Source organism: Nomascus leucogenys, chromosome 18 (assembly GCF_006542625.1).
Source record: "Nomascus leucogenys isolate Asia chromosome 18, Asia_NLE_v1, whole genome shotgun sequence".
Classification (NCBI taxonomy): domain Eukaryota; kingdom Metazoa; phylum Chordata; class Mammalia; order Primates; family Hylobatidae; genus Nomascus; species Nomascus leucogenys.
The window spans coordinates 89,875,111-89,884,865 of record NC_044398.1 but is presented as its reverse complement, the minus strand read 5'-3'; the positions used below and the strand labels follow the sequence as shown (position 1 = coordinate 89,884,865).

General features: G+C 41.3%; 1 pseudogene across 1 annotated transcript; it reads right to left on the bottom strand.

Moving 5' to 3' along the window:
• Window positions 1-436: 436 nt before the first annotated feature.
• LOC101176060 lies at window positions 437-2,642 on the bottom strand (annotated as a pseudogene). Its single transcript, XR_179807.3, has one exon. The product of XR_179807.3 is annotated as an unconventional prefoldin RPB5 interactor 1 pseudogene (transcript).
• Between the last annotated feature and the right edge of the window lie 7,113 nt (window positions 2,643-9,755).

Here is a 9,755-nt window from a genome sequence, read left to right as displayed (position 1 = left end):
GGGATTACAAGCGTGAGCCACCGCGCCCGGCCTCAATTATATGTCTTTAAAGTCACTGAATGTTTCTTTTGCTCACCCAGTGAGTTTCTAAATTTCAGATAATGGACTTTTCATTAATATACTTCTAAGTTCTAGCCTTTTCATTTGATTTTTTCTTGCAGTTTCTATTTAAGTGCTGAGATTTCCTGTCTATCCACTCATTAAGATTACATTTTCCTCTAAGTTTTTTAATATCATTTGTGAATATTTATAATCACTGTTTGAAAATCTTTGTCTGCTTAGCATCATGCTTGGACCAGCTCAGGATTGGTTTATATTAATGACTTTATTTTTCTTGACTATGGTTCATTTTTTCCTGTTTTTTTGTATGACTATTGGGTTTTAATTGAATACTGGACATGGTGAATAATATAAAGAATTTGAATTCTAGTTTTTTTTTTTGAGACTAAGTTTCATAAAGTTTTTACTTGGAAAAAAAAGTTTTAGAAAATACCTTTCCAAAGAAATTTTCCCATAGAGTACAATTAATTCATGTAGCTTTCTTCCTTAAAGATCACAGTATGACATTCAGAGGGGCGAGGTTTCTTGAATAGCCAACTAGCTGCAAAACCTACAAGAGAAGTAGATTTTTTTAAAGTGCGTTTAAAATGTGAAAGCAAGTAATGTAATTGTTGAATCTATTTGAAATTTTAAAATTTTCTTTAAAATGGTCCATATGGTATGCACAATATCACAGTTGGCACAAAACTGCCTGTATTTAGTTTGAAACACAAAAACAATCCATATGAACAGTATTCTTTGAAAAGTAATTCAAAATGCTGCCACTGCATCATAAAGGCAAACTTAGAGTGTTGACAGTATTCAGAGAATTAACAAAACAAGCTGAATATTAAAGTATTCAGACAGTTACTTTGATTTTTTCAAATACCACCGATAAGGGTAAAACAACTTGTTGCCAAAGTAACTCAGGATACCTTATTTCAAACTACATGTAACCTATTTTGCTATAGATATTCTAAACAAATTAACAACTAGGTTTTAGGATGTAAGTTCCCATTTCCTAGACAGGGCCTAGTTTTTCTGTTGCAATCTGGCAGCTTTAAACTTTGAAACCCTCTTTCCAGTTTCTTCTGATGCTTCCGACAGAACTTCCTTTCGTTCTGGAATAGCGGGTAGTGCAGGATGAGCAATGGCTGGGTGTGGTGTTAATGAAGGCGATACAAATTCTTTTTCTATAACAGTTCCAGAAAAAGCCTCAGGTACAGATAAGGGCAAAAGTTTCTTTTGTTGATTTTCTTGTGGTTCCTCTTCCAAAATGCTCTCACTGGTGTCACTGCAAGTGGCTTCTTCGCAGCTGATACTCCTCAAAACTCCCCGCCTATCATCAAATTCAGCGGCACTGCTTTCACTGGTGTCGCTACACACACTATTCTCTCTACTTCGAAACTTCAGGATGGATCTGCGAGGGACATATTCTCCATTCACATCGTCAACAAAGGCTCTGTCAATGTCTGCAGGCGTCCTGATGGTCGGCAGCTCCCGGGCAGAGTGGCCACTGCCAGTGCTGTTCTTTCGTTTACGTTTGGCTTCTTCTTTCTTTTCACTGAATTTTAAAGTGGTATTCTTTCCAGTATTTATTTGGACCCTCTTAGGCTCAACAGTATGAGAAAAATATATTGTTGGTATAGAATTATCTCCAACCCCTAAAGCCTCATGGTCATTATCACCATCATCGTCTTTAACGTTGTCGTCGTCATCGTCATCATCATCACCATCATCACTGTGGTAAGAATTGGAACCATTCATTGAACAGTTCAACTGACTATTCACTTGACCACTGAATGGTTCTGAACTTGCAACATCCTTATGACAAGGAGTATGAGAGTCTGTTACTTGATGCATCGCATTCACATTTGTGTTATGATCTTCCTTTTCCTCTTCAGAAGATGTCGTATCTTCTCCATTTGCAATCACAGTATCAGGCTTACTATCAAGTTCACCCAGCAATTCTTCTTGTCTCTCTAGTTCTTCAAGTCGAGCCCACAGTTCTTTATCAGCTAGCAAATCCTTGGATTTCACATCATTTGCAATATCTGCTTCAAAAATAACTGAAGTTTTTGGTTTGGAATGCGGTTTATGAGCAATTTGGTGTTGTGCTTTAAATTCAAAGTCACATTTAATTTCTTCTCTTATGTCAACAATATCACCTGCAGTATCACTCATTTTCTGCAAATCTTCCGTGAATTCAACTCTGGATTCAAAATTTTTCATCACTTTTTTTATCTATTGTTTTTCTTACATGTTCTTTCCGGTGCTCAACTAAACCTACAGCCTGCTTTGCTGAGCACTTTGCAAACCAGTGGTCCCCCAGTAAAACAGTGACTTCATTACTATGGACAAGTTTTCCTGGCATGAAGGCAAAAGGGCCAAATGGTACCATTATATTATAAGACAATTTATCAGGCAAGGTGCTGAGTCTTTCTCGAAGGGCATTATAGTCATTATCTACCTTCTTCCTTTTCCTGCTCCTCGCGCAGCCGCGCCACATCCGGCGCGCGCTGAGGAACCGGGGCCGAGGCCAGGGCCGGGGCCAGGGACGAGGCCGAGGGGTCGGGGGGCGTCTCCAAGCGGGGCGCCTCCATGACGGGCCCGTGGGCCTCAGCGCGGCGAGCGAGTCCTGAACCAGCGCCTGCGCAGGCGGCGCGGCCGGCGGCTGCCCGGCGCCTGCGCGCCCGCCCTCAGGCACCGCGCGCCGCACGCCCAGGAGGCCGCGCCGCCGCCGCGGCTGCTAGCGTCCGCGCCGCCCGCTGCCGCGTCTCACACGCGCCTGCCGCCGCCGCCGCCGCCGCCGCCGCCGCCCCGCAGCGGGTTCCGAGTAGTAGGCCGCCTGCCAGGTACCGAGACGCCTCTCCGGTCTTGAATTCTAGTTTTTTGAAGAGCGTTAATTCTTATCTTAGAAGGCAATTCAACTACTGGTTTATCACCATGAACTTTGTGCAACTTTGGTTTTACATTTTGCTTGTTTAAATTTTATTTAGAATGTATTTATCAAATTTTTCTAACCCAGCTAACTTCCACCTCCTAACTGTCTCTCCTGCAGATCTTATTTGGGTTTTCTTTTAGGCTTCGTTAGGGTAGGCCAAAGGTAGTCTTACTCTAGTGTATTTAATCTGTTCTCACACTGCTAATAAAGACGTACCCAGGACTGCGTAATTCTAAAGGAAAGAGGTTTAATTGACTCACAGTTCCAAATGGCTGGGGAGGCCTCACAATCGTAGTGGAAGGCAAGAAGAAGCAAGTCACATGGTGGCAGGGAAGAGAGAATGAGAGCCAAGCAAAAGGGGTTTCTCCTTGTAAAACCATCAGATGTCGTGAGACTTATTCACTACCATGAGAATAGTATGGGGGAAACCACCCCCATGATTCAGTTATCTCCCACCGGATCCCTCTCACAACATGTGGGAGTTATGGAAACTGCAATTCAAGATGAGATTTGGGTGGGGACACAGCCAAACCATATCATCTAGGATGTGTCTTTATTCTAAAATGAGGACATTCTTGTGTGTTTGCTGGATTTCAGGTATGTTAATGATGTGTTAACAAGATCTCTCCATTCTAGGACCAGAACCCCAACATCTCTTGGCACTCTCTTTCCTCCAGCACTCTTGATCTCTAGTGTCTAAGTTCCATTTTCAACCCCAACTTCTGTTGTCTTCTTAACCTTGGGACATCTCACCTTGAGAATGGACAAGCTAGCCCTCAGCCATACACTTAGAAGTGACTCCCTGCATGGACTTTTAGGGCAACCTTTCTGCACATCTTCCATCCTTTTGATGCTTTCGTTAAACATTACTCATGAATTCATTTATTAAACAGATTGCAAGCTGCTTCATTGCGTGTATCTCAAACTCTGCTCTCTGCCTTCTCAACTTAGCAGAACTGCTGTGCTCTGTTGAGACTCCTGTTCTCTGCATCACACTGGAGAAATCTTCCCCAAGTACAGAGGTATATAATCACAGGACTTACCTAGGTGTTTCCCTCTTTCATGAATCACAATCTCGTGCTGCCTGTTTTCCACCGTCTGAAAAACCTGCTGGCTTCCATATTTTGTCTGCTTTTATAGTTATTCACAGTGGGAAGTCTAGCCCTGTACCAGTTACCCTTCCATGGACAAAAGCAGAAGCATTAACATTTTCTTTTAGTATCTCGAATTCAGATAGTATCTTTAGAATATATTTAGATGTAATGCTTGTATATCTTATCATTGCATTTAAAATAGTGCCTGACACACAGGTGATCAATAAAAATGTGTTGAATAAATGCGATTTACCTGCTGATTACCTGGTCAGCTCTTCCTTTAGCTCACAAAAGTTTCTTTATTATGCATTTCATTATTTATTTATTTATTTACTGTAAGACAGAGTCTTGCTCTGTCACCCAGGCTGGAATGCAGCAGTGCAATCTCAGCTCACTGCAGCCTCCACCTCCTGGGTTCAAGCTATTCTTGTGCCTCAGTCTCCCAAGTAGCTGAGATTACAGGTACATGCCACCACGCCGAGCTAATTTTTTGTATTTTTTTGTAGAGGCGAGGTTTCACCGTGTTGCCCACGCTGGACTGGAAGTCATGGGCTCAAGCGATCTGCCTGCTTTGGCCTCCCAAAGAGCTGGGATTACTGGCATGAGTCACTGTGTGAGGCCTCTTTTATTTTCTTTGGAACATTTACTAAACAGATGCTGGATCTTCTGGATATATCTTTTACCTGTCTTAACTTTCCCCTCACCCCATGTTTGATCTCTTTTTTCACCAGTTATGAGAGAATTCCTCAGCTGGGTATCCCAGGCCGGTTTTTAGTATTCATCAATAGCCTTTTTTTCTTTTGCATTCCACCCATCTATTAAATTTTAGCTTTTAATTTGACAATCATGGCTTTAAAAGTTTGTATTTGAGCGTTTGAGAGTTCAGGTGTTTTCATTTCCTTAGCAGCCTGCTCTTTCTTATTGATGTGATGGCTCAATAAGTTCCTTCATTTATTGTGTTGACTGTTTCCTTACACATGATTTCTTTATTGTACTTTGAAATTCTTTTTCATACAGTTAGATTCATTCAAATGTGTGGTATTTATTGGTTGCTATTCACAATAATTGATGAAATTTAAATTGAATGATGTTGGCAGCTGGGGAGTAATTCTTCTGCCCCAGGCAAATTTCATGTTCTCTTGGCAATGAATGCAGATTTAGATTATAAATGCCTTAATTCAGGTGTTTTTTTCTTTTTTTTTTTAATAAAAGGAGGCAGATGAGGCCCAGTGAGATTTCCTTTAAAGTATGTGGGTGGAAGATTTTCAATTTTGAATGTGATCTCCTTGTCTTGCCTGGAAGCTGGAAGCTATCCAAGGTATAGCCCCACTTCTCTAACCATAGATCCCACTTTGGGGACCTTCTTTGTTAGAGTTTCTGGGTTGGAAATCTGTATATAAGACATTATCCTAAGTGTAAATGTCAGATAAAGCCAAGGCCTGGCCTAACTGCTTTATCTTTTAATTACTCATCCTGCTGACAACCCACGAGGTGCTTGCTCTTTAACCCATCTGTTTTCATTGCCAATCTCTTCAGGCTGCTTTTCTCTTCCATCAGAGGGTACTGGTGGCTCTCCTATCTTTCCACCTCTGTCAGGGGTTGTTTTTAAGTAGGTATATTTATCTTCTACCGTTTTAGTCATGTGCTTTGTGAAAGGAAAATAAATTTGGGACCCCAAAATCACTAAGCTAAAGGAAAAAGTCAAGCTGGGAACTGCTTAGGGTATTGTATTCAAAGCTCACTGGGATAAATGCATATTTGATTGCCTCCTTTGAAAAGGCTAATCAGAAACTCAAGAGAATGCAACCGTTTGTCTCTAATCTACCTATGAGCTAGAAGCCCCCTCCCTTCTTGAGTTGTCTTGCCTTTCTTGCAATATTCATCTTACGTAGATTGATTGATGTGTCATGTCTCCCTAAAATGTATAAAACTAAGCTAACCAAGCTATGCCCCAACCACGCTGAGCACATATAGGCAGGACCTCCTGAGGCTGTGTCACAGGCACGCATCCTTAACTTTGGCAAAATAAACTTTCTAAATTGACTGAGACCTGTCTCAGATATTTGGGGTTCACAGCTTTAAACCAGAAGTCTCCACTTACAATTTTATATCCTATTTTTCAGTACCATTGCTGCCAAAGATTTTCTTTGTCATTAAATTTATTCGCACCAGTGTAAAATTACAGTGAAGAGCCCATATAAAACAGGCATACAGCTCTGGGTGAACCACTTGTCTGGGCAAAATATAACAGCCAGTTTGTGTGTTCCACAGTGATTAGAAAAAAAAATTAAACCTATATTAGGGAAAAAAAGTAACAAGAAGAAACACGTCATCTGCAAAATGTATCGGAGAACTTTGATGTGTGTTTGTTTATCACTAGAGGATAATCACTGATAAAAGAAATCTCATTTGCAGATCAGAAGTATCCTAGGGCACCAGACATCCATAAATAGATTTTCAAGAAAAGGAAATGAAGTTAGCATAAGCCCAAATAAACGTCTTGACCTGATATGTAAAGCCAAAAAATTATGCTTCTTAGTGGCCTTACACACAGACTCCCAGTAAATGAGGTCAAGCTATGGGGAATTTTTTTGTTTTTGTCTTTGTTTTTAATTCTTATTTTTTTATTAAGAACTAAGCTGGATGAATTATGGCCACCAGGCAAATGGAGTGTGGGTATATGGTTGTGTATTTTTGTTAATTTTTTTAACTCATTACCTCTTCGATTCACTCATTAAACAAATATTGATTAAGTGTCCACAACAGACACCAAACACTACTCCTACCATTAAAGAAGCCCCAGTAGAAGAAGGAAAATGTAAGTACATTATTTACAACACTGTAACATGGCCCTACAATAAGATTAATAACATGATCTACGCTATCACATAAGAACCCAATTAAATTTGGAAGGAAGGGAAGGCATACAGGTTCATTGACGGAGAAGAGTGTGGATGGAAGAGGCTTTTTAGGAGACAATAATGTGTTCAGTGTTGGACTTCTGACTTTGAGGCACCGGTGGAACTATTCCGTGGCAGAAATATATGTTCATATGTAGCTTATGTGCGAATCTGAGCTGAAGTTTATATCTGAGTGGCCAGCGTGATAATGATAATATTCTCCCAGATGGAGAACAACTAAGTTGAAAAACCAGAAGGAATAGAAGGAGTTAAATCAGGTAAAGATCACTGGCAAGGAGTTTTTAGATAGAGAGAATAGATGTTGAACCATTCAGATGCATTTGTGAGCATAATATGATTCAAAAGAATTGTAAGTCGATCCACATGGCCAAAATAAAGAGTGTGAGGGGGAGAGAGCAAGAAATATTGCTGGAAGGGATAGTGGGAGTCAGACCCTGCAGGGTCTTTTATTTGTGTTGAGTTTTGTCCAGAGGAATAGCATCATCAGGTTTTGGATATAGAGCCTAGACTGGATTACAAAAAGAAGAACTGGAATTGCAGGGACCACCTAAGTGAGTGTTGTAGAAATTCAGCCGAGCAATGATAGTCACTTTCACTAAGATGTTCTCGGCAAAAATGAAGATAAATGGAGGCTTCATAGAACTACTTGGTGGGTATAATAAATAGAATCTGGCAAGTGATTTCACCTGAGAGTAAGGGAGAAGGATGCATTCTGTTGAAGCCCCTTCACTAATGGGTGAATACAGGTCTATTCACAGAGAAGAGTGTGGATGGAAGAGGAGCTTTGGGAGGTGACAATGAGTTCAGTTTTGGACTTCTGAGGGAACTGTTCCATAGCAGCAGGTTATGTTCTTATGTACCTCATGTGGGAATCTGAGCTGAAGATTATAGCTGGGTGGCCAAGATGATAATGACAATTGAAAATATGGGACTAGGTTAAAAAAAAAAAAAAAACCTGTAAAAGAACATACAGAGATAAATATCAGAGAGGTAAGAGAAAAATGGGACCACGTTGGCTATTGGTCAGCTTAGGCTGCCATAACAAAATACCATAGACTGGGTAGCTTAAACAGTAAGAATTTTCTCACAATGCTGGGAAGAGGCAGTTCAAGATCAGAGTGCTGGCATGGTCAGGTTCTGGTGAACGCCTTCTTCCTGGCTCACAGAGGACGGCTTTCTCACTGTGTTTTCACATGGGAGACTCACATGGGAGAGGAAGATAGGGATTGGGGGAGAGAGAGAGAAAAAGGGAGAGAGGGAGGGAGAGAGAGAGAGAGAGAAAGAGAGACAGAGAGAGAGATCAAGATCTGTTTTCGGCCGAGCGCAGTGGCTCACGCCTGTAATCCCAGCATTTTGAGAGGCTGAGGCAGGTGGATCATGACGTCAGGAGATCTAGACCATCCTGGTCAACATGACAAAACCCTGTCTCTACTAAAAATACAAAAATTAGCTGTGTGTGGTCACATGCACCTGTAATCCCAGCTACTTGGGAGGGTGAGGCAGAATAGCTTGAACCCAGGAGGCAGAGATCGCAGTGAGCCGAGATCACACCACTGCACTCCAGCCTGGTGACAGAGGGAGACTCTGTCTTAAAAAAAAAAAAAAATCTGTTATCTTTTTCTCTTCTTGTAAGTCCACAATCCTGTTGGACTAGGGAACTCATTTAATCTTTAATCTTAATTACTTCCTTAAAGACCCCATCTCCAATATAGTTACGTGAAAGTGAGGGAGTGAAGGCTTCAGTATACGAATGGGGGTGGCGGTTGGTGCACAATTCTGTCCGCAGCAGTTGGTATCACCTAAGCCAATGAAAACCTGTCTTCAGGAGAGAGTGAGTGGCAAATAGGGTTAGAGGCTGCGGATGAATAAAGGAAGAGGAAGACTAAAATGTGTGCATTGGCATTGGAATGTCCGCAAAGGAATTAGAGTAGAGCACTTTCTCTTTCCTAGCCCACCCTCCTCTCCTCTTTCTTCTGGCGATGTGTTTTCCTGTCTCTTGTCTATCACATTCCCATGTTTTCCCTCTGGCTACAAAGGTGGGCAGATGACATTGCCCTGCCATTTAAAGTTTCTTAAGGGTGAGCAAGTAACCTAAACTGAGTCCATCTGAGTCCTGTCTGGCACTCAGTTTTGGTTGGGGGGCAGGAGGGTGGTGGCAGGGTGAGGGGGTGCTGATAGGAAAGTTGATCCCTTGTTCTTTGGGTCAGGGTTCTAGAAAGAAGTAACCAGGAAATTGTTTTCAGTCGTGGGACAAAAGTCCTTGTGCAGAAAGAAAAGATAAATAAGCAAAAAGCAAACAAACAAACAAAAACCCAAGAGGATCAGACAATATATTAGCAGTGAAAGTGATGAGGGAGGGTAGGAAGGAAGGAAGAAGAAAAATTGGGTAGGGAGAGAGAGAGTGAGAGTGACAGCAAGAGCTAGGGAGAGAGAGAAAGAGAGAGAGAGAGAGAGAGACTGGAGAGTTGGTTTGTTGGCTGATTTCTGGGAGCACTGAGTTTCAGAATGAATCTGCAAGCCCCAAACTCTCATGTCTTTTTCTTTGATCACTGTAAGCAACTCTAACTTTCTTTTCAGACACATGATCCCCAAATTCTCTTTTGCCTAAGCTGGTTTGAATTGTGTTTATACTTTCCAATAATATTTGAATAATCCTGACTAATACTGACATCACTAGGTGTGGTGATGAAAGAAAGAATGCTGTAATTTGAGAAATTAATATAGGGTTAAAAATAGATAAAATAAGTCTAGTTGTTT